The sequence below is a fragment of the Chinchilla lanigera genome, unplaced genomic scaffold, assembly GCF_000276665.1.
Source record: "Chinchilla lanigera isolate Chin_1 unplaced genomic scaffold, ChiLan1.0 scaffold00055, whole genome shotgun sequence".
Lineage (NCBI taxonomy): Eukaryota > Metazoa > Chordata > Mammalia > Rodentia > Chinchillidae > Chinchilla > Chinchilla lanigera.
The window spans coordinates 13,540,528-13,564,826 of NW_004955456.1; the positions used below are offsets into that span (position 1 = coordinate 13,540,528).

General features: G+C 58.4%; 1 protein-coding gene across 3 annotated transcripts in view; it reads right to left on the reverse strand.

The window, feature by feature from the left end:
* Gtf2ird1 (GTF2I repeat domain containing 1) overlaps positions 1-24,299 on the reverse strand; it is a 70,183-nt gene extending 45,884 nt beyond the window's left edge. For 2 of the 3 annotated variants that reach the window (XM_005396750.2, XM_013520580.1), the window contains exon 1: positions 24,168-24,299. The gene's annotated coding sequence lies outside the window, so the exon portion shown is untranslated. Of the gene's footprint in view, positions 1-23,831; positions 24,008-24,167 lie in introns of those variants that run through there. The other variant, XM_013520578.1, reaches the window with a different exon arrangement.

Genomic DNA, 24,299 nt, shown 5'->3' on the forward strand with positions numbered 1-24,299 from the left:
CCTGTGAGAGCCCACCTGGCTGAGCCCATGCACCCCAAACTGTGAGATTAAAATAAGACGGGCTGTTGTCTGACACGGCCAAATCTTGGGCTATTTGTTACACAGTCTGTGATAATGGATACACCCAAGGCCAGACCATGCAGGTGTTCATGAAGTCAGGGGGCTGTATTTGGGGGAGGGTGACAGGGCTTGGACAGACAGTTTGGGGTACCCATACCTAGGTGCACAAGTGTCCATAGACATGTGGCACAGAACTGAGGCACAAGGGGATGAGGGAGCATCTGTCTTCCTTCTCCGAGTCAGCGTCTGTTACAGAAGAGCCCATCTACAAGAAGGAACTTTGCTTTTGTTTGTTCCTGAGGCAAGGCCTCACTATGTACTGCAGGCTGGCCTCAAACTCATGGCAATCCTCCTGCCTCACCCTCCCAAGTGCTGGGATCACAGGTGTACACCGCCACACCCAGCTTTCAAGAAGGGACTTTGCCCTTCAGGATTCTGGATAGGCTCAGGAGTGGCTTCCAAAAAGACATTCATGCCCTAATCCCAGCAGCCTGTAAATGTGACCTTCTAAGGAAAAGCCACTTTTGCAGATGTGACTTGAGCCATGGAGCTTGAGGTGGGGATTATCCTAGATGAGCCACACAGATCCTAATGCATCCCTCAGGCTCATTAAGAGGAAGCTGGGAGGGCGGCACACACAGAGAGAGACGTGGCCCTGAACACCGAGTGCCACGGCCACAAGCCCACAGGTGCGGCGGCCGCCAGCAGCGGGAGGGGCAGGAGCAGCTCCTCCCCGAGTCTCCCAGGGCCTCGGCCCTACAAAGCTTGGATCAGGGCTGATGGCAAGGATTTCAGACCTCAGGCCTGCAGAAATGACTGTGGAATATAAATTCCTGTTTTTTGGTATTAAGTCTGTGGGATAAATTACACATCCCTAATCTGAAATGCTCTGAAGTCCAGAACTTTGGAAAACTGACATGGTGTCACATGCGGAAAATTCCAGCCCCGACGGCACGTGTGACAGGCCATGGTTCCAATTCAGGCACACTAAAAATAACATAGACAGTGACCTTCCGGCTCTGTGTGTAAAGTGCAGGTGAAGCCTAGCCATGGCGGCACATGCCTGTAATGCCACAAACCTGGGAGGCTGAGGCAGGAAGATAGCAAGTTCCAGTCCAGCTTGGGTAATTTAGCAAGACCCAGTCTCCAAATTAAAAATTGTAAAGAAGGCTGGGGAGGTAGCTCAGTGCAAAGGCTCCGGGTTCAATCCTCAGTACTAGGGGGCGGGGATGGGGCTGCATTCTCCAGACACCAGGGAAGCATCTCTGACTCAAGCCTCACTGCCCCATGGACCAACTGGGGCGTTGGAGCCGATGGAGAAAAAAAATTCACCCAGCCTGTGGAAGGCAAAGGCGAGCACACAACACCCAAACACGGCCCCCGCACCATCCGCCACCATATGCTTGTGTTTCTGCACTCAGCAGCCTGAGAGAACAAACAGAAAGCAGCGTCTCCCGCCCGGCTGGGGAGAAGGCCGCTCCCTCCTCCCCACAGCCCCACCTCCCACCGGCAGCCAGCTCCTGCCGGGGTCCCCAGGGTGCCAGCATTCCCAGAGTCTGGTCCTTTCCCTGCTGTCCACGCACCCCTCAGCGCTGTCCACCCTTCACCATAGCCAGGGGAGGACACTGCAGGCCACAATCCAGCCTCCCTGTCTGTTCACCAGCCTGGTGGCTTTCGGCTGGGCAGCGGCAAGGCCTTGGACCCTGCTATCGTGCCCTGGAAGGCCGTCTGGAGTTGGGGTTCTGATTCCCGCTCTACCCGCTAAGGCTGGCGCTGTCTCCCCTCCTGCTCAGAGCCCCCACAGTGTCCTAGCATCTAAAGCCAGGTGCTTGGAGGGAGCAGCCTTCCAGAGCTGCATCAGGCAGCTTTGTGTTACTTCAACAAAACACCTGAGTCAGCCTACTTTATAAAGAAGAGATTTGGTCTGACTCACAGCTGGAGGCTCAGAGTCCAAAAGGCAGGACTTGGGGCCCAGTGAGGGAGCTGGTAAAATCCTCTGCTTTGGATCCACTCACATAAGACTCAGGGGACTGAAGTTCCTCAGGAGTCTGGGGTGGTGTGGGGGAGGGGCAGATCATCATCCCCGCATTGCACGCACCTTGTGGTGACTCCAGGATTCTCTCAGCTCAAACCAGGGTCTCCTCCCCGACTGCTGGGGCTGTTGGAAGGACAAGTGCACAGCCAGCGTGGGTGGCCCCTGGGTGCAGCGCTGGTACCCTCCTTACGATAGCCTCTGCTTCTGCCTCCTCATCTAGTTATGACAGACAACAATTCCCTTCCACTTGGTGTAGAGGAGCCTGCATCCTGTCTGTGACCCACCCACAGTATGGGTCTGGGATCCTGAGCCTGCTGGGAGCCCAAGACAGACACTGAGAGATTCTCAACCTCCTACGGCACCTTCTTTCTCCTCTACCCCAGGAGCTGGAGCCCAAGACCCCACCAGCCCTTGGGATCCACGGGGCTACACTACAGATTCTACCAACCCAGGAGGGGCAGCAATTGAGAAGTAAAGCTGCGTCTGAACTAAACACGCATGGGTTTTTTCTCACCCTAATTCCCTAAACAATACAGAGTGACAACTATTTACATCTCACTTACTTTGCACAGTTATTATAAGCAATCTCGAGAAATTGCAAGAATATGGGAGGGCGTGCAAAGGTTTTGTGCAAACCCCACGCCTTTTTCTATTAGGGGGTTGAGCACCTGCATTCCGGGAACCATCCCCAAGGCTACCAAGCAACACGGTGCTCCATTCCCAGGCACCTTTGCAGCCCCGCGAGCCCAGAGACACTGCCCAGACAGGGACGCATGCCCACGTCAAAGGGCAGAGCCAGCCACGCGCAGGCATAGGCTGCTCAGTGCCTTCCCCTTGGGCCTGGAGGCCTGCAGCCCCTTTAGGCCAGAGGACGAGAGCCTCCACCCCGGAGGGAGGTGACACAGGAAAGGAGGTGCTGCCAGGGCCACCTCCACAATTCCTGCTGCAGCAGAAAACGAAGGGGGCCTCCTGGGCCTCTGCCACAGCACTCCCGGCAGTCACGGGTCCACAGTGCACACTTTCAAACCCAGACTCTCTCTGGCCCCTCTGGGCTCATAACCCTTATTTCACTGTCCAGATCATCTAGTCAGTTTTTTTACTGCTGGAGATGAAACCCAGGGCCTCGTACAGGCCAGCAAGCGCTCTACAATGAGCAACTGCCCCAGCATTTCTTTATGAAACTTCCAAATCCCCTCTGAAATCAAGCGGACTCTGAATGGACCAGAACAAGCAATCCATAGTTCTCCTAGGCCTGGCGCCAGACACAGCCCAGGAACAGGAAGTCCCGCCTTCCTTCCCGGAAGTCGACCATTGAATGGGTTCCTGTGACTCCGGAAACTTATATTTCTCATCTGTGGCCTGGGCCACATCACACGTGCTCCCTGCACAGTTGGAAGAGTGAACAGTGTTAGGTGAACTGGAATCTATTTTTCTATTTTCCTGGTACTGTGGATTGAACCCGGGGCCTTCACACTGAGCTACATCTTAGACCCTTTTCATTTTTTAAAATAGGGTGGGGATATAGCTCAACAGACAGTGCCTGCCTGGCAAGCACAAGTTGCCAGGTTGTGAGTTCGATTCCTGGTAACTCCCCCAAATAAATAAAATAAAATAAGGTGTCATTAAATTGCTCAGGTTAGGCCTGAATTTGTGATCCTCCTGCCTCAGCCTCCCACAGTTCTGGGATTACAGACATGCCCCACAGCCTTGGTCTCCAGGATTCTGGATAAACTGTGCTGTCCCTCAGTCTTTGCTGTGAGGAAGTCTGTCTATGCCTCAGAGCCAAGTTTTCACTGCAGCTGCCTCCTGGGGCGAGTACAGACACAAGGGATGCCTTGGTGTCCACAGCCCTATTATTTAGCCCATAAAAGGATATCCTGGCCCACACTACAACCTGAATGGACCTTGAAAACAAGACGCTAAGTGAAATATGTTAGTCAACTTTCCACCACCGTGACAAAATGCCTGATTGCGGCTCAGGGTTTCAGAGACCCCGGTCCACGGTCAGCTGGCTCCACTGACTCTGGGCCTGCAGTGAAGCAGAAGCAACATGGTAAAAGAGTGTAGAAGAGCAAAGTTCCTCAGTTCACGGTGGCCAGGATGCAAAGATGAGAGCCTGAGAGGAAGCCCCAAAGATCAGGACCCCACGATCCACTCCCCTAACCAAGCCCTGCCTTCTGTTCCCATCAGCTCCTGGGAACACCACCAAGTTCCGATCTCATCAGTGGATTAATCCACTTGATGACGTAAGAGCCCTTGTGACCCAATCACTTCTCTAATCATTCGTCCCCAGCACCTAACGCTTCAACGGAACGAGCCTTCTAGGGAGCCGATCACATCCAAACCACAACAATGAGCCGCTCACAAAGACAAATACAGCGTGATGCCACTCATACCTGGTTAAGGCTGAGGCTGAGGCAGGAGGCTTGCGAATCTGAGCCCAGCCTGTATATATATATACGTATATAAAAGAGGGTTCACAGCTGATCGGCTGCCCCATATGCAATCACCCGGCCAGGGTGACCGGGGCACAGGCTGCAGGAGCTAACTTTGCTGTTTAGTGAGCTAAGTGCTGAACAGAACCTAAAAGCAACTTAAGCACTCTGAAACCACCCCCTAGCACGCTAAGTGTGGCACTTACCCCGCCACTTGCACACCCATCCGGGACTCCCAGCCCTTGGGGACAGCTCGAACTCCAGACCTCTGCATGCCCAACACGGGTCACAGAGCAACAGCGTCCTCTCCTGTGGGCCATTTTCCCCCAATACTGGGAATTGAACCTAAGACCTTCACAATGAGCTATATCCCCAGGCCTTTTTATTCTTTATTTTGAGACAGGATCTCACTAAGTTACCCAGGCTGGTCTAGAACTTAAGATCCTCCTGCCTCAGCTTCCCAGAGTGCTGGGATGACAGGCATGTGCCACCACACCCAGCTCTGACACTTGTTTAAAACTGGGGCATTGCTGGGGATGGAACCCAGGGTCTCTCACAGGCTAGGCTCTAACCCTGAGGCCCAACCCCAGCCCAGATTCCTTCCTACCCACTAGAGAAGGTCTTTTAGGGAAATAAGTGCTATTTCTCTGAAAATGAGCAGTCATTTAGACAGGACCCTAACTTCAGTAGCAGCTTGTGGTTACTTCTAATGCGTCCTCCCTGGCGCCGGGTCTGTTGGAAAACACACCAGGCAGACAGACAAACCTCAAACACACAGAACACCGCAGCTGAGCGTCACCAAGATGATGAAAGCGTCCGGCCTCAGAAGGCCGCGGTGTGTACAGTTCAGAGGCGGGCCAGGCCCCACGTCAGGGGCAGGTGGCAGCTTGCTCAGCAGGTGGGGGCAGGGAGTTGGCAACGCTGGTGATGGCGGGGGAGGGGGCTCTTCGCTTCAAGTAAAAGTCTTTTTTTTTTTTTTTTCCTAGCCAGGCATGGTGCTGACCCTGTAATCTCAGCACTCGGGAGGCTGAGGCAGGAGGATCACGAGTTCGAGGCCAGCCTGGGCTCTACAGCAAGACTCTGTCTAGAAAAGGAAGGGGGCCTGGAGTACTCCAAAGGGCCCTGGATAGAAATTCCCTACAACCCCACACCTGACTCTCCTCCCTTTCACGTTTCTCTATTTTGTAAATTTTCTAGGTACGTAGGTGACACTTTTATAATCTGGAATAACAGAACCTCATCCACAGACCACCCAGCACAGCTGCCCGGCAGGACAGGAAGGGGGCCTTGCACACAGGGTGCAGCCTGCCTTCCCAGGGGAGCTGGGGACAGGTCTGTGGCCCAGCCTCGGCGTGCCCCATCCCCTCATCCTTGTTCCTGGAAGGCTGCAAGACGTGGCTCAGCCAGGCCTGTGCTTGGGGACTCAGAACCCCAGGATCCTCCAATGAAGGCGCCTTTCCCACCCCGGAAGAGCCCGAGTGTCTCGGTGGCCCGGTGCTGCGGGAGGACAGTGCGGTGCCGAGTCTGTCCCCAGGAAGGGAGGTGGCCTGGCCGGGTGGCCAGAGAGCTCCGCCGGGTCAGGTTACCTGCGGTTATTTAAAGCTGGCTCCTGTGCCCAAGTGGCCTGCGTGACCGGGATGGGAAAACGCCGGTGCCTATGGCAACTGGCGGCGTGGCCTTGGAGACTAATCTCTGGCTGCAGGCGGCTCGGCTCCCTGCGGGGCCCCGGCTGGGGGACAGCGCAGTCCCCTCTCCCCCCGGAGGGGCGCCTGGCCAGCTCACAGACACACAAGTTCCCATGGCCACAGCCTCTGCCACACACACAAGTGGGGACGGGACCCCCACTCACTCCATCGAACACTACCACACTTAGGCCTGCACGGCGCCAGGAACCAAGAGCAGGTACCCTTCCCCTAGGGGTCCTCAGGGAGAGGACAGGGCAATGATATTAAAACACACCCACAATTAAAACCAAACGCCTACACGACGGTGTGTCATCTCAGCGGGCTGGGAGGCCGAGGCAGGAGGATGGCAAGTTCAAAGTCAGCCTGGGCAATTTTAGCAAAGCCTTCTCAAAATGAAAAACCAAAAGCATGGGCTGAGGATGTAGGTCTGTGGGAAAGCCCTGGGTTCAACCTCCAGTACCGCAAGCACATTTTTAGAGGGATGTAGGACACACTTGAGCCGGTGGTGGCCTTGAGCCACGTGCGGGTGTAGACACAGAAACGCCGGTCTCACCCGACACTAAGGTTGAGGACTTCACCGTAAGTCTATAATTCTGCTTGCCCTAGAGGAAGACGTGTGAGGCCAAGCAGCACAGGACAGTGGGGGGCCCTCGGAGGTGACGCCCGGCTCCTGCCGCCTCCCGGGCTACACCCCCACCCCCAGCGCCCGGGCGCCCTGCTCATAGACACTGAGCAGACGCTGAAGCAGCGCCAAGTGCCCGCTGCCCAGGAAGCCTGGCCGCCAGCCGGGGCCGCCCACACATCAGGGTCAGGCACAGCGGGGAACGGTGGCTCTGGTGGCTGCAGGGTCCAGGACAGGAAGCGGTGGGCGAGGCCACCAGCGTGGCCTCCCGTGGGAGGACAGCCGAGGCCACGGGAGCCAGGGCGGCAACAGAGAAGGGAAGGGGTGAGAGCCAGAGGCAGCAGGGGCCCGAGTGGGTGACCAGGCTGGGGAGGCCGCCACGGGGCCTGAGACAGCGCGGGGCTCACAGCAGGCCGGCCCCAAGCAGAGTGAGGCGCTGCCGCGCTGCCTCTCGCCTCTGCCACGCTGGAGAGACGCGCCGTGAGGCGACTCCAGAGTCGCGCAGACATGGGCACGCTGAGACACGCGGAGGAGGACAACCGAGACAACGTCACTCGGAGACACCACCTTTTTTTTTTTTTTAATTTTCAGTACTGAGAATTAAACCCAAGGTTACGTCCCCAGCTCTTTTTCATTTGCAATGAGTCTTGCTAAATTGCTAAATTGCCCAGCCTGTGCTCGAACTAACAACTCTCCTGCCTCAGCCTCCCACAGTGCTGGAATTTCAGGCGCACAACCCCCTCCTCCACAAGGCCATATAATTTCAGGGGCCACCGTCCCACACACGGTCCACGGTCGACAGACACGCCATGATGCGGCGGCATGTGTGAACGGGCAACTTAGCAAGACCCTAAGGAGGAGCCTGGGTAGGAAATCCGGGTCTGACATTCAGCCGGGATTTGGGGACCCCGGCAGCTGCCCCCCACCTTAGTTCTGGCCGCTCCTCCGGGTTCATCTGTGCAGCATGTGTGTATCTAGTCTTTTATTTATTTTTGTGGGCAGGGGAAGGAACCCGGCCTCCCGCCGTGCAACCCCTGCCATGCAGCTGTGCCCAGCCTTATGATACATCTTGGGCAGCTCTGCCAGGCGGAAAAGCCAATGGGTGATCTAATATGGGGTGCCGGCTCCGGGCCCCACCCTCCCTCCTCCACCTGCCCTGGAGCCCGGGGTCTGGGAGCGGGAGTCCCCGGGATAGCCGGACCCTGCAGGGCACCACCGTCCTGCTGGCCTGGGCACTGCCCCTCGAGGGACTTGGTTTCCCATCTGTACACTGTGGACTCCAGCTGGAAGTTGGCTGAGGGCCTTCTCGGCCTTGAGCCCAGCTGGAGGGAGCGGCACACCCCTTCCCTGGTGCGGCCCCCCACAGCCCTCTCCACGCCCCCTGCCCACCCAGTGCGCTAGCCCCCTCCCGCAATTCCTCCTCTTCCCTTCCCAGCCCATCCCAGGGGCTCTCCACGCCAGCCCTGGGCCTGCCCACACACACCCCGCCCCAAGCCTGCATCTCTCTGTCCCACGCCGCCGTGGGCCCCTTGTTAACTGGCCCACGTTTTCACCACTCAGCACTGGCCCAGGCCAAAGCTGGGGCTGAACCAGGCTGGGTCCTTGTCCCAGACCTGAAGCTTACAGACCATGGTCACCCAGGGCACGGGCACAGGATGGAGGGCTGGCGTCTGGCCAGAAGTGCTGGCTGCAAAGGACGGGGAATAGGAGGACGAGGCCCGGGGCAACTGAGGTAGTTTGGGGCAGGGGATGACGTTGGGGACCACTGAGATCTGAGACACTCAGCAGGGTTCCCAGATGCGCACCAGGCCCGGCCAGTCAGCTCTGACCGCAATAAAAAATACAGTCCCTGGTATGGTTTGGAGTGGTTTGTGCACTGAACTCACATCCCAGAAGTGTGGGCACCTTGGGAGGTGGTGGCCCTTTAAGAGGCGGGACCTAGCTCCTGAAGGGTGCTACCCTTGGCAGGGATTCAAGCTGCTGTCCCTGACTGGGTGAGCTCTCGGGAGAGCACCCTGTCATAAAGCTAAGCCTGGCGTGGTGGTGCACCTCTGTCATCCCAGCACTCTAGGAGGCTGAGGCAAGAGGATCCCAAGTTCAAGCCCAGCCCGGACAATTCAGTGACTTAGCAAGACCCTGTCTCAAGACAAAAAATAAGAAAAGGGTGGGGATTGTAGCTCAGTGTGAAGGCCTTGGGTTCAATCCCCAATATCTTAAAAAAACAAAAAGAACAAGACTGCTGCCTGCTGGCTCCCCGAACCCTCCCCTTGCATACTGCAGCCGTAATGTCACGGGCCACGTTGTGACAGAAAAGTGGGCCCTCGCCAGGCACGGGCACAATGTTCCTCAGTCTCCAGCGCTGCACACGAACGCACCTCTTGGCCCACAAGCCGGCCTCAGGCCCTGCGTCACACATGCACACGGCCACCTACTGCACCACAGGAACGGGGAGCGGAGGACGCGGGGACTTGTAAGTGTCGCTGCTGACCGTCACAGGCAGGGACGCTCCCAGGGCTCTGCCCACCTCCACACCACGACCCCACGGCCAATGCCTTCCTGTGCGCTCAAGCACGGCCAGGAACACCGGGAGGTCGGGAGCCCCGGCCCGGGAGGTGACCGTGTACCAGAGGCAACACCTCTGGCTTTGTGACCCCACGTGTAACACACACACACCAGCACACACGCACCGTCCCTTCACACGGCCCCTACCCCAGTGCCCCGGGAGGGAGGCAGGCGCGCAGGTGACCACCCACGAAGGTGCGAGGAACAGCCACACCCCCAGCCTGCGCCTCTGTCCGGGCTGCGCTGCTGTCGTCTGAGCCCTCCCTGGGGAGGAAGCCAGGCCACACCGCACCCCACACACTCCCCCTGGGACCTGGCTCTAGCACTTCTGCTCCCCCGCCCTGAGCTGTGTGACGCTGGCCAGCCCACTCGCCCTCTCTGGGCCACTGTCTCCTCGGCCCCTTCTTTTCTCCCAGGTGGGGCAGACAGGTTGAGGATGACTTTCCTGTCCTTGCACACCTGCCGGGTCGTGGACCTTGCTGAGCTGGGATCACGGCCCTGAAACACAGTCACAGCTGTCAGTGTTGTGATCGGCGGCAGTGAGCTGGGCATGGGCACCTGGCACCTCCCCTGCAAGTGTGGCAACGCTCCAAGCACAAAGGCCTCTCCCCACGTGCAGGCTCTGAGAGGGTAACGGCCCGGGCCACACGGCAGGGTCAACCAGGACCACAGCAAGCAAGTACCCACCCCCCAGCACCCCCACCCAGTGCGGGCACTGCCAGTCCCCCTCCCACACCCGCGCTCTGTGAACATCCCCGGAAGGCTGCCCGCTCTCCACGGGCTGGTTATTTCAAACCTTTCCTTTCTTTTTCTTTGGCGCTAGAAACTAAACTTACACCGAGCCACATTCCCGGTCCTTTTTAAATTTTTACATTTGAGATAGGGTCTTGCTAAATTGCTCAGGCTAGGCTTGAACTTGGGATCTTCCTGCCTCAGCCTCCCACAATGCTGGGATCACAGGTGTGTGCCACCACGCGCAGCTCAAACCCAAACTCATGTTTTCTCCCTGCTCCGCTGGAGGGCAAAGGGTCCTCACTGGGGTCACAGGGACGCTGAGCACACGTCTGAGGCATCACGGTCCCCCAAATTGAGAACAGACACCAGTGTGGAGGCCTTATTTTCTGAGTTAAAAATGGGGCCGCTAGAAGAGTTTTGCACCAAGGTCAAGGCCATCAAGGGGCAGGGCACGCTCCAGGGAGGCTGCTGCTTGGGCCAGACCACACCTGGTCACCCCGCCTGCCCCGTCACTTGTGGCAGCTGTGAGTGAGGTCCCAGGGAAACAGGTTCCCGGTCCACACTGAGCAGGAGCCCCAACGGCACCGTGTCCGGCCGCCACACACAGCTTCAGCTCTCCAGACCCCTCGGTGGCCCTCGTGGGGTGAGGCACAGCAGTGTGAGCGAGGCCAGGGACAGACACAGTGCCACACCAGAACACCCCGAGCCTGCGTGCCCGAGGCTGGTGCCTGTCCCCAAAGTCCCCGGGCCCCTCCTTAGGAAGCTCTTTGGGGCTGTCATCCGAACCCTAGGACCACATCTGTGGGTCCGAAGGGACTCAGCAAGGCCTGGGGGTCCCTCCCACTGAGGCCCGCAGCTCTGAGGAGCAGAAACTGGTGCCGCTCTCCCTTGGGGACAGTGCCGGCCTTCGCCGCACTCTCCCTGGCCCTCAGCAGCTGGCTGGGGACACTCGGGGCTCAGGGCCTGTGAGAGGGCAGGGAGCCCGGACAAGAATCCTGGAGGTGGCTGTCGATCTTGATTCTTACAACACTGAAAGCGTATCCAGTGCCCCAGCCCAGGGCCTTGCCTTTCCCGTATGAAAAGAAGCCAGCACATCCTGAGGTCCCTTTCAGCTCTACCAGTGCACAGCTCCAAAGTAAACAGCAAGCTAGGCATGCGGGCGCATACCTGTGGTCCCAGCCACTCAGGAGGCTGAGACAGGAAGATCCCTGGAGCCCAGGAGTTCAAGACCAATGTGGGCAACACAGCAAGGCCACGTCTCAAAAAAGTAAACAAAGAAGCACACAGCACACCCCATCCAGAAGGCTCAGGAACTGGGGAGGCAGACACACAAAGAAGGGGTCAGAAAAGATCCCACTGTGGATTATGTCCCCAGCCCTGGGCACAAGTCACATTGGCTAAGGTGACAGAGACTCCTTGGGGCCAGAGGAACAGCCGGCCCACAAAAGGGCTACTCTGGGAGGCCATGTGCAAGCCAGGCTGCATGTCAGACACACCCAGAGATCCACTCTGGGGACACAGGGCTCTGTGAGCTTTTATAAATGCGCAAGTGTAAATGCTTGTGTCCAGGTGTCCCCTGAGAGCCTCATGGGCTCACACATGGGACTTCTGGGAGGGGGCTGGACTAGGGTATGATACTGAGATTGAGGCGGGCGTGGATAACAAAGGCCCCACCCTGGGTGTGGGTGGCACCAATCCAAAAGCCTGTAGCCTGGATGGGACAGAAGGGGAAGGGTGGAAGGCAGGGGTTGCTGCCGCTGCCGCCGCCTCCTGCCTGCCATGGACTGTTTCTCCTCTGCCAGGTGACTATGAACTGAGCCCTCTACAACCTGCGAGCCTAAATATACCTTTCTTCCTTTAACTTTGGGTTTTGGGTACTTTGTCCCAGCAATGAGAAAAATAACTAGAACAGTAAGTCGCACACCTGCCACCATAACCAGTCTGGGTCCATCACTCCCCAAATCCCCAGGCCCCTACTCAGCCGTCCCTGGCTCCATCTGCCCTCTGTTCCCAGGTCCACATTTCCCCGGCTGGGATGCTGTTCCACACCGGGCAAGGCTGCACCACGGAGCCACGCCTCGGCCCAGGCACACAGTGTCAGGGCTCAGCCAAGCCTGCTCACTGTCAACTAGTACTCCACACTGTGGAGTATATGGAGGGAGGGCACCATCTGCCAGCTGCACATGTGGGAGGACCCCGGGTTTGGGTGACTTTGAATAAAGCCGCTCTATGTTTTCATTTCTCTTGGATAAGTATCTAGAAGTGAGTTTGCTAAGTCCTACAGCAAATGTTGGTTTAACTTTATAAAAAACAGAAAAATTCAGATACAACCATTAGAGGTTGTCAGGGCCCCCGCTGCAGTGGTGCACGCCTGTGATCCCAGTACGCTGGGAGACTAAGGCAGGAAGACTGCAAGTTTGAGTCCATCCTGGGCAACTAAGTGACCTTAGCAAGACTCCTAGCGCTGAGGGAGGATGAGGCAGGAGGATCACAAATTTGAGTCCAATTGTGGGAACTTATCGAGACACTGTATCAAAATGTGCCAGGAATATAGCTCAGTCCAAAGGCCCTGGGTTCAATCTCCAGCACCACAAAGAAAAAAAATTGTCAGGGGCTGGAGTAGCAGGTGGTAAGAGAGTAGGTGGGTACAGTTTCTTTCTTTCTTTCTTTCTTTCTTTCTTTCTTTCTTTCTTTCTTTCTTTTTTTGAGACAGGGTTTCACTATGCAGTTTAGGCTGGACTTGAACTCACTATGTAGCCCAGGCTGGCCTTGAACCAACAGAAATCCTCCTGCCTCAGCCTCCCTCCTGAGTGCTGGGATTACAGCATGCATTACCACACCCAGCCTACAATTTCATTTTTGGGGTGATGAGAACTTTCTGGAGCCAATCACCACTGTAAATAAAATGGTGAGCTTCACAGTGCAAGACTATCTTAACCCAGAATACTAATAAATAAATAAATGACTGCTCAGCTGTTTCCCAAACTGGCTGGATCACTTTACACCGTGGGCAGCAGACATAAGCAATCCAGCTCAGGCACCTCTTTTGTTTCGTTCTGGAACCAGGGATAGAGTCCAGGGGTGCCCTACCCCTGAGCTATACCTCAGGCCTTCCTGTTTGCTATTTTCGAGACAGGGTCTTGATAAACTGCCAAGGTGGGGCTCAAAACTGCAGCCCTCCTGCAGTGCGGGGATTACAGGCGTGTGCCACCTTGCCCGGCTCCCAGGCAGCTTTAAAAGCAGCCAGGTCTGGGGAGGGGGCTGGGAGGCTGAAACAGGGGCCAGGCTGCACCCCTCAAGGGCTGAGCAGAGGCCGGGAAGCCTGGTGCCATAGAAGGCTGATGGCCCAGCCCCAAACCCATGATCTCAGCTGCTTCCGATCAGCAGGGGGCTCTATACCACCTTTACATGTCCCCAGACACAGGAGGTTGACCCAAGTCTAGGCCAGAAGGCAAAGACCCTTCTTCCCTTTAGGAAAGCAGACCAACTCCTGTCCCTCTGGGCCACTTGCAGTTACAGGACACAGAGACACCAATGACAAGGGTGTACATAAAGGCAAAGCTTTGAGAGGAGGAAGATTCTGCCCTCTTCCTCTCTATCTGGACTATGGGTATGATGACTAGAGAGAATGTAGCCATTTTGTGACCAAGAAGACAAAATCCAACACGCTAAATCAAAACCACAAGTACTTCATTCCTTCTAGGACGACTACAACAGAGAAGACAGACATAACAAGTATCGGTGGCAATGCAGAGAAATTGGAACTCTTATCTATTCTGCTAGTGGGGATGTAAAACAGCCCATCTGCTATCCACAGCAGATCAGAAGTTCCTCAAAAGTTCAAAGGGATTTATATAACCCAGCATTTTCATTTCTAGGTATTTACCCCAGAGTACAATACTTACATGAGCCCACAGGTGGGCAAAATCAACTAAGGCAGAGCCTGCTTTATAGGAAAGTAGGGCCAGGGATATAGCTCAGTGGCACAGCGCCTGCCTGGCAAGTGTGAGGTCCTGAGTTTGATTCCTGGTACCAGAAAAAAAAATTCAATCATGTCTATAGGAAAGTAGTTAACACTGTGTTAGAGAGTAAAAGCCAGATGGTGAGATAGCAGGGTAGGTATACTTTTACACCAAGGCCAAAAACTCCAAACCATGGGACCATCTGCATATGAAAACACACTGAAGTATGTGCTTTAAAGAAATGATTTTCCCTGGGTGTGGTGGTGCACAAGCCTGTAATCCCAGTGTTCTGGGAGGCTGAGGCAGGAGGATCCCAAATTGGAGCCCAGTCTGGGTGATTCAGCAACACTCTGTCTCAAAACAAAAACACAAACAGCCGGGATGCAGGCCCATGGGAAGGTCCTGGATTCCATCCCTGGTACCACATAGGAAGTAATAAAACAAACTGAGTAACTGAAGATTAAAACAATGGGACAGGGAAGAAGGGACTCGAGCCTGACCCCGGCCTCTGTCACTCATGGCCTCAACTCCCAAGGGACAAGCCAACCCCTCTGCATCCACCTATTCTCAGCATCCTGTCGGCCGGGGACATGCTCACCCCCTCACACCTAGGGATTGTCCCCTTCGCTGCCCACCAGGACACAGGGAGACAGGGGCTAACACCTGGGAGCCTCGGCCAGGCTGGTGACAAGGGTTCAGTCAAGTGCCAGATTTCCCACATGCACGCACACACACGCACGCGCGCACACATGTGATCCCTATGTACACACAACACACGGACACACGCAGAGCGTCATGTGTGTCTAAACTGCTCATGCTCACAAATGCGAACCCTGAACGGCTTGGGGACACAGTGCTCCCCACAGTCAGCAGGGGAGAGGGCGGCCAGTGAGGCAGGACTGGCAGGTGGAGGAGGCCCCCACCTTCAAAGACCTCCAGCCTGGCTGCAGCTGTCCCAGAGTAGGTGATAGACCAGCCCCGGGCACTCAGCACACAGTCCATGATGCAGACACCTAGGCTCAGGGACACCGGCTTGGAGCCACAACAGAAATCCCAGCCGGACCTGCAGCGGCATCGACCCGGTGGTACGGCCTCACGGGACATGAACACACGCTCCGAGGGGAAGCACCTAGGAGCTGGGTGTGGCAGCACACAGCTGTGATTGCAGCATTCTGGGAGGCTGAGACAGGAGGGTTGCAAATTCAAGCTCAGGCTGGGCAACTTGGTGAGACCCTGTCTCAAAATAAACAGGGAGGTAGGGCTATAGCTCAGCGGCACAAGTGCCTGCCTGACAAATGCATTTGATTCCTGATATCAAAATAAACAAACAAACAAACAAGCAAACAAATAGCAGGGCTGGTGATGTAGCTCAGTGTGAAGTCCCTGGATTTAATCCTTACTGTGGGAGAGAGAGGGGGCCGAGCAATCTGGGGCAGGGGGAAGACAGGAAGAAAGGAGGGAAGAAAAAGCACCCCATCTCCAGGGCCCTCCCGGGCAGCCCGGGCCAGCCTGCACAAGCCTCGACAGGGCTGATCTCGGCCAGTGCTGAGCAGCTGGGGGCGGCCAGGCACACGGGGCCCGGGAGTTCCACTGGGGCTGGGCCGGTCCCATGCTCCATGGGCCAAGGGTGAGCACAGAGTGGGGAATGAGGCCATCCCGTTTCTCTCTGGGCGCAAGCAGGGGGCTGCCCAGGACACAGCTGAGCAAATGCTCTCACCTGGGCCTGTCCCCAGCCTCCCCGGATGAGCACAGCCCTCCCCAGGACCCCGCGGGACGGGAAGCCACAGTGCTCTGCTCCGCCAGCTCAGAGAGGGGATGAGGTCACCCTGAGGCCACACGGGCACTCCATGGCCCAGGTGGGACTTGAACCCACACCTGCCTGGCTCCTGAGGCTCCCGTGGCCATGCTGTGACGTGGACAAGGCCTTGGCCAGGGCCTCTGACTCAGGGCAAACAGGAGCACCTCACCCTCGCCCTCGCCCTCGGAGGTGCCCGGGCGGGCAGGAGGGCGAAGGGCCGGGATCAAAGGGAGGCTGTGGTTTCCCACCTGCCCAGCTGGGAGCCGGCTGCACGGGGCAGGGCGCCTTGCGGGAGCCCCACGCCCTGCGTTGGCCTCCCTGCTGGAAGCTGCCACACCTGAAAAACCAGCTCTGGATAAACAGGAGACACTGAGGGCCCAGGCCCAGTCCTGAGCCCCTCTGGGGCTGCCGGGACCACCCCGGAGCTGGGTGGGCGGGCAGAGGGGTCCTGCCTGCCAGCTGCCACCCAGCAGTACCCCAGGGCCCCACGCAGCACCGGGCAGCAGGGTGGAGCCAACGAAGACTCCAGGAGACCAGAGGCAGGGAGGGCGCAGGGGTGGATGCTGGGGTCTGCGAGACGTCTTCACAAAAACTAAAGTTAAAACTGTCCAAATCTCACAGGGGCTGGGGTGCAGCTCGGTGGCAGAGGGCTTGTCTGACACACTCGAAGGTCTGGCTTCCGTTTCCAGCAAAACACACAGAGAAAACCCTGAATCTTAGCTGGATATGGCGGCAAACACCTCCAATCCCAGTACTCTGGGAGGCTGAGGCAGGAGGATCCTAAATTGCTGCCCAGTCTGCGCAACTTAGTGAGACCCTGTCTCCAAATTAAAAATAATAAAAAGGGGAGTAGTAGCTCAACGTGAGGGCCCTGAGTTCAATCCCCCCACCCACCATGCAAAAAACTAAAAGTAAAACAAAGAATCTCTCAAGATACTCATCCCAGCCACATGGCCAGCCAGGAACTGTTTCCTCAGGAAGCTTCAAAGCCCAGGAAAGCCACATATTTGCCTGTCAAAACCACCCAGCTCTGGGGCTGGGGGTTTAGCTCAGTGGCACAGCGCCTGCCTGGCAAGTGCAAGGTCGTGAGTTCAATTCCTGGTACCAGAAAAAAAAAATGAAAAAAACAAAAAAACAACAAAAAACCCAGCTCCCCCCAACTGCCCCTGTACAATGCCCACCCAGCCCCCCATGAGGTACCATCTTCCAGATGGTGAAACTGAGGCCCAGTAGATCAGGCTGCTGTCACAAGTGGCGGGCAGATAGTAGGCAGGTAGCAGGCTGGGATTGGCCCACTGCAAGTGCCCATGGCCACTCAGAACCTCAGTGCTGCCCACAGAGACGTCCATGGGAACAGCCACTGTTCACACGGGCCACCCGGCAGCGGTGCATCCCAAGGGTTTTGTCAACTGAAATTCTATGGAGAGGGCTGAGGATACAGCTCAGTGGCGCAAGCACCTGCCTGGCAAGTGCAAGGTCCCGAGTTCAATTCCCAGTACCGGAAAAAAAAAAAAGAAATTCCATGGAGAGCACTAGGAAGTAATGGGCTAAACACAGTTGTCAGCTGGTACAGGGGAGACCCAGGGAGCTGGAGCCCGGCAATGCTCCATGGAGATCTACAAACGGGTCTCGAATGGGCCCCACAAACAAAGCCTTCTGTTCCCCTCTTTAAGAATGAGCAAAACCAAGCTGGGTGTGGTGCCACAGACCTGTAATCCCAGCACTGTGGGAGGCTGAGGCAGGAGGATGGCAAGTTTGGGCCCAGCCTGGACAACTTAGTGATTCAGCAAACCCCTATCTCACAATAGAAAAACAGAAACTGAACTGTAGTTCAGTCTGAAGGCCCTGGGTTCAATTCCTAGTACCGTAAGAAATAACAGTAAAAACAAATGGCTGGGGACGTAGCTCAGTGGCACAGTGCCTACCTGTCAAGGGCAAGGTCCTGAGTTCGAGTCCCAAACAATTAAACCCCCCAAACAATTAAAAATGAACAAACTGCGGCCCCTAAAGATGTTAAGCCACTCGCCTGGGGCGAAGCATCCTGCTTCTACCTGACCCTAAATCCCGCCCCAGACTCTAGCAGTGACTCCACCAGCCTCAGTCCCAGAAGAGATGCAGGATTTCTACCCCAAGCAGCACACGCAGAGGACATAGCAGCACGGGCTGGGACCCCAGCTCCTTTGTCGGCGGTGAGGGGGTTCTAAGAGCTGGGCGAGGCGCCCCAGGCACTGCCAGCCTCCTGCTGTCCGGGTCCTGGGCCCACCTGGGTGTCAGGGGACGGGGACCGCAGGGCCCCAAGGGTGGCAGCAGGAAGGTGTAATTTCATCGCAGGGCTCACTGTTTGAGTCACCAGAAACGCAGGATGAAATTCCAGCTCTGGGGACAAAAGTGCGCCGCTCTCCCCGCTCAGGGTCAGTGCGGGAGGGGGAGGGCTGGGGTGCAGGGCTGGGGAGCAGGCCACAGGGCCCCCCACTCAGACAGCACTTCCGCGGGAAGGAGAAGAGTCCCCTTTTTGGGGTGCTGGGAGGGTGGGGCTTGGCACGTGGCCCGCAGGACTGCCTGCCGCCAGGAGGAACCTGTTCCCGACACACCCAGCCCAGCACTGCGATGAGGACAGCCCGCGAGTGACAGCCAGTGAGGACGGAACCAAGGTCGTGCGTGCGGCGTGAGCCCATTTATGGGGTTCTGGAAACTCGAACTCAAGACAGCACAGACCGGCACGGCCAGGGCCAGGCCAGGGGAGGGGCCTGCTGCCAAGGGGCCTGAGGACACTCTGGGAGAGTGCGGCTTTCTCTGTCCCCACGGTGGGTGGGGCCCCGGAAGTGCACATGGAGCAAAGTCCTTTAACGGCACACAGAGGACACGGGTGTTCACGGCTTTGTCCCAGGCCCTGCGTGCCAAACACAGCCTCAGCAGAGCAAGCCCTTCCGGTGCAGGCCTGGGGAGACACGGGCACCTGGGGGACCCCTTAGACGCGGTCCCTGAGACTCCCTCCCTGGCCGAGAGAGTGACAGACAGATGGACGGTCACATGCAGACTCCAGCAGCTCGGCCACCCCACCAGGCCCCGGCCAGCAAGTGGGCCGCCCTCGCCCTGCCCCTGGGGCAGCTGGAGAGGGTCTCCAGGGAGAGAAGGGACCCCAGCTGCCCCACAGCCTGCTCAGCACCCTCAGCTGCCCAGTCACCTCCGCCTCCCGCCCCACTCCACGCCCACCTCGCTGCCGACAGGAGCCCACGTGCCCACACAGTGAGGCCCTGCCGGGGCCCCCCAGACCATCGTATCGTGCCCCCGTGGGCCCAGACCAACCAGGAGCACCACCTCCACTCCAGATGCAAGTAATGTGCCTAGACGGGGTCAGAGGACGTGGGCCAGGGGACCCCGGCCTCCTACTTCCGGGCCACACTCCCCACTGCAGGGTTCACAGGGGACCCCAGCCGGGGACAGCAGCATTGCAGGGTACAGTCGATCGCAGCAACCACTACGCAGGGGTTTGAAAGGTCTGAGCAAACCATGCTGAAAGGTAATCCCCGCTGCAAGGTATTAAAGGGGGACCTCAAAGACAGACGTGATGAGGATTAGACGCAGCCCCCACATCAGCACTAGTGGCTTAGAAGAGGGAGAGCCAGCGAGGGAGAATGAAGTTGCACCCGTCAATCTCCGTACTCCAGGAGGCTGAGGCAGAAGCATGCAAATTCAAGCCCAGCCTGGACAATGAAGTCACCTAATGAGAACTGGCTCAAAAAATATTTACATACAAAGGGCTGGGGATGTAGCTCAGCGTGAGATCCTGGGTTCAGTGCCCCGTACAGCAAAAAAAGCGCAGGAGAGACTCACCCAGGGGAGGAAGCTCGCTTCATTTCACCATGCGAAGCCAAGGCAGCTCTTGACGCGAGTCCCCGCCATGCCTGGCCCACAGTCCTGAACTTGTAGAGCCACGAGCTGAGTAAACCTGCATTCTTTCACAAACACCCTGCAGGCAGGATCCCTCCCTGGAAATGGGGGGATGTCAGAGAAACTGGCTTCCCGCGCGCCCACCTGGCTGTGCAAACCTTCTGTTTCTGTGTTTGCTTTTTTGTTTTCGAGACAGTCTTGCTGTGTAGGCCAGGCTGGGCTCTAACCTGTGATCCTCCTGCTTCAGCCTCCCAAATTATGGGATCACAGACATGTGCTACGGTGCCTAGCTAAGCTTTGCGAATCTTGATGGAGAATCTCTGCTTGGGGTCCAAATTAGGGTGTTTTGGAAACTTCCCGCCTCCTTCCGGCACTGTATGGACCACACTGGCACAGAGGACTCTGAAAAACAAGGGACCCTGGGCTGGGGGACCCTGTGAGGCCCGGAAGTCACTCCAGAGTGTCCTCCCGTGTCACCCAAGCTTCAGCACTAACAGGACCCTTGGGGCACAGACTGGAGAAAAGTTATAGTGACCATGAGTCAGGCAAGCTTGCTGCAGATTCCCCTGAGCCTTGGGGGGACCCCAACTCCAGACCCAGCCACCAACAGTCCCCGACTCAGAGGCAGCAGCTGTAGGGCTGCAAGACGACCCCCAGCCCCAACCCAGGGTGCGCCTCAGATAAGCGAGTCCCCGCAGGAGCACACCCCAAATGCCGCCTCATCCATCGCCTATCTGGAACCCAAATTTAACCAGGCGTCCTTATTTTCATTCGCTAACTCTGGCAACCCCGAGCAGGTGGGCCTGCAAATAGCTCTGGGACAGCCAGGCCCAGGAGCTGAGGGGAAAGCGTCAGGAAGGAGAGCTCTGGCCCCTGCCACAGCACCCCGAGAGCACCCCAAGTCTGCGTGTGGAGGAAGTGCAGGACAGGTGTCATCGCAGCTGAGAGCCCACCACACTCAGGGCGCCACGAACCTAAGCGTCCATCAGTCCCAGGGGCCCAGAGGGAAGGGAGTGGGACCCAGAACCAGAAGTCCTGTGGGCGGGAGATAGAGTCGGGGTATCAGACAGGGAGGGGAGGAACTGCTACAGCACAGGGCTTCCCCCGAGCTCTCTGTCCCCCAAACCCACATCGCCCACCTCTACACCCGAGGGATATCTGGGCTTGGAACCTCTGGCACAGCCAGGGGTGGTGGCACAGGCCTGTCATCCCAGGACTCTGGGAGGCCGAGGCAGGAGGATCACCAAGCTTCAGCTCAGACAAGGCAACTCATCAACTTAGTGAGACCCTGCATCAAAAGATAAAGGGGTGGGCATTCAGCGCAGTGCAAAAGCACTAGGTTCCGTCCCTGGTACTGCAATAACAAAACTCCTAAAGACAGCAAAGACATTATGGGACCAGCATCCCTTCCAGGGAGCACAGAGCCCGCCGGGGAGCAACTCTGCCGCTGGGAGTCCACTCAGGGATGCTGGGCCTGGCCTCCTACTGGACCCCAACGTCTACCCCTCGGGCCTAGACAGCCCCACCACTAACTGCCTCCAGCCAGGTGTGCCTACCTCCTCACCTACCTCTGAAGGTCCCCCAGTCTCCCCGAGGGTCCCTGGCCTTGGGAGCCTCTTTTTGTTTTTCTTTCTTCCTTTTTTCTTTTTTCTTTTTTTTGTCTTTTTGATACAGGGTCTCGCTATGCAGTTCAGGCTGGCCTTGAGCTCACTTTGTAGCCCAGGCTGGTCTCAAACTCACAGTGATCCTCCTGCCTCAGCCTCCTAAATGCTGGGATTACAGTGCGCCACTACGCCTGGCTGGGAGCCTCTTTTTTAAACCTGAACCCAGTGTGGGGTCCCCCTGTGGCATCTGCGAATTCCCCTGCCCGGCTTGCTCCCCAGGGGTCCCTGGGTTCCCCAGCCACCAGGAAAAGTAGGATGGGTGCGATCAGGGAGCAGAGCCTCATACGTGGGCTTTGGGGAGACCAAGGCAGGGGTGACGGGGCAGGACAGTAGGGCCCAGGAAGGAGGGGAGCCGGAGCTCAGGGAGAGCAGGGTCTCATTCGTTCGTTCTCCCATTCACTCATGCATTTGTTCACGCTGGCACTCAGCCATTCAACAGGTGCCCGAGCCGCTCACACCCGCCTGCCCCGGCGCAGCAGATGTGAGCAACTGAGCGCAGTCGATGTTGGGACAGAGTAGGGACAGAAAGGACTTCACGGGACACAGAGGTGGCCCTCTGGTCAGCCCTGAGGATGAGGAAGGCTTCAGCCAGAGGACATCACAAGCAAGCCGAGGCTGGGCCTCCCCTGGCCACCTCTCTCCCTCAGGCCATTGAAGGGAGCCCCGGCCCCTCGCGGGGAGGGGCAGGAAGAGCCCTGGAGGGGGCGGGACAGAGAGAGGAGGGGCGCGCGCAGAGCTGGGCTGGGAGGAAGCAAGGCCACTTGGGACAGTGGGCACCAAGCTGCAGCCGACCGGCAGAGAAACTCCTGATGAGGCGGCGCTGGGAGATGCAGTCCGTGGTTCCAAGGTCACGCTTAGGACACGAACGCCCCAAGCCACTGTCACCCACCACGTCACCCTGAGATGCTCGGCTGGGGTTTCCAGGAACGGGTGTCACCACACTGTGCGTGCCCAGGTCTCTCTGCCCACGGCAGGCGCAGCTGCCTCTGAGACCCCTATCATGGCTGCCTGTGGGACTACCCCCAAGACTGCCACTGTGTCCCAGGCCGGCCGGGGCCCTGGGAGCCTGCCTTCAACGAACAGACAAAAATTATCCTTGCCGGGCACACTGCCGACGAATGATCCCTCCCCAAGCCCCCCGGGACCGTCTCTTAAGTAGGTTAAGCTGGGCCCAACAACGCTGTCCCCTGGAGACCCACTTCCCCACCTTCAGCCGAGTCCCCTGCTACTTCCCGGGAGCAGGCAGAGCACTGCGGAGCCCCAGCCCTGCCTCCGATCCCGTGCTGGGTTCCTCGGGGACTCTCAGAGTTGGAACTGCCAATTTCTAGGTCACTCTCCGAGCTGGCTGCAGAACAGGGTGCCCTGAAGCAGGTGCCGGGTCTGACACTGCCACCTCAGGGCCAGGCCTGTCCCCGGGTCTGCCACAGGTCCCCGAAAGGCCAAAGTCAAGCTCACACCCTCCCGGGCCCCAAACAGGTGATCCCTGATGGCCACCTGATGGCCCCAGCTCCCCCGCTGCTCCGACTGTGGAATACGGAATTGATGCCCTGTGCCCTCTCTCTGGGAATGACGCTGCTGAAATAAGTGAGCTGTTCCCAGGCCCCTCCCGAGCCCCGAGCCCCCGGACCCGGTGTCACTGACCACAGGGCAGCTGAACACACAGAGGGGCGAGCAGTGACCACGGGGGCCAGGGTGCTCCAGCCACCCCTCCCCTCTACCCTGAGCAGTACAGCGCCCCTGGCAGTGCCCATTCTCTGGGAGCGGTGGGGCCTGCCCTGCCGGCCCAGGGCCACCCATGGCACCCCGCGGGCACACACGCCACCCACGTGCCCTGCTGGAAGCCCCCACATGCCTGGCTCCCTCCACTCAGTCCTGACAGGGACACAGGAGTCCCCGGCCAAGCCTGGTCCCCGCAGGCCGGGTCACCAGGGCAGACGGCGGAGCCTGCGCCCTCCAGTCCAGCCACGAGAGCAGAAGGCTCTGCACGGACTCACAGCCTGGGCCCAGCCCAGGGCCCCCGCTCGTGCGGCCGGCGGCACGCTGGGGTCCAGCCGTCATCCCGGGGACCCCGGTGGGCTGGGGGCTGCGCAGGAAGCACCCTGGGGCCTCCTCCTCTCTGCCCATCTGCACAACTCAGCGAGACCACCCACAGAGCGGGCTTCCCCAACTTGCTCCTCTGAACCCCGCTCCGCCCCACGCTCTCCCGAGTGCGCCCCCCACTCCGGGCTCTGCCGCCACCACCCGGGCCAGGCCCCCTCCTGGGGACCCCCAAGGATCCAGAGTGCTGGGCAGCGTGGGCTCCACCTGTGGGGGGGCAGCCCGGGAACGGGGGGGGCGCGGCCTTCCCAGCCCCCCTTCCCAGCCTGGCGGCAACGCACTGACCTCATTCGCCAACTGCAGCAGCCTGCGGGCGCCGGCCCGGGGCGCCCCCCATCTCCGTCAGGGCCCGGTGGGGGGAGGAAGAGGGGGTGACAGCTCCCGGCTCCCACTCCCTCCCGGCAGGTGGGGGGACGTCCGTGCGTCCGTCCGTCCGTCCGTCCGTCCGTCCGTCCCCTCCCCCGGCCCCGAATTCTAATCCCGGTCACGTGTCTCCCCCGTGCACCCAAAAGCCGGACCCAGATTCGGGAACACCTTGAGGGGGAGGGGCGGGTGGGGGTGGGGAGCAGGGGGAGGGGAAGCAGGGCCCGGGCGCCCGCCCCCCGCAAAAGTTTCTCCTACCTTGGAGGATCCCCAAGCGCTCCTGCCAGCGGCGCCCCGGCCCGGCCCGCGGCCAGGACGCGCAGCCTCCTGCCTCTGCCTCCCTAATTAATCCGGAGAATGGGGAAGGCGCGGCGGCGGCGGCGGCGACGC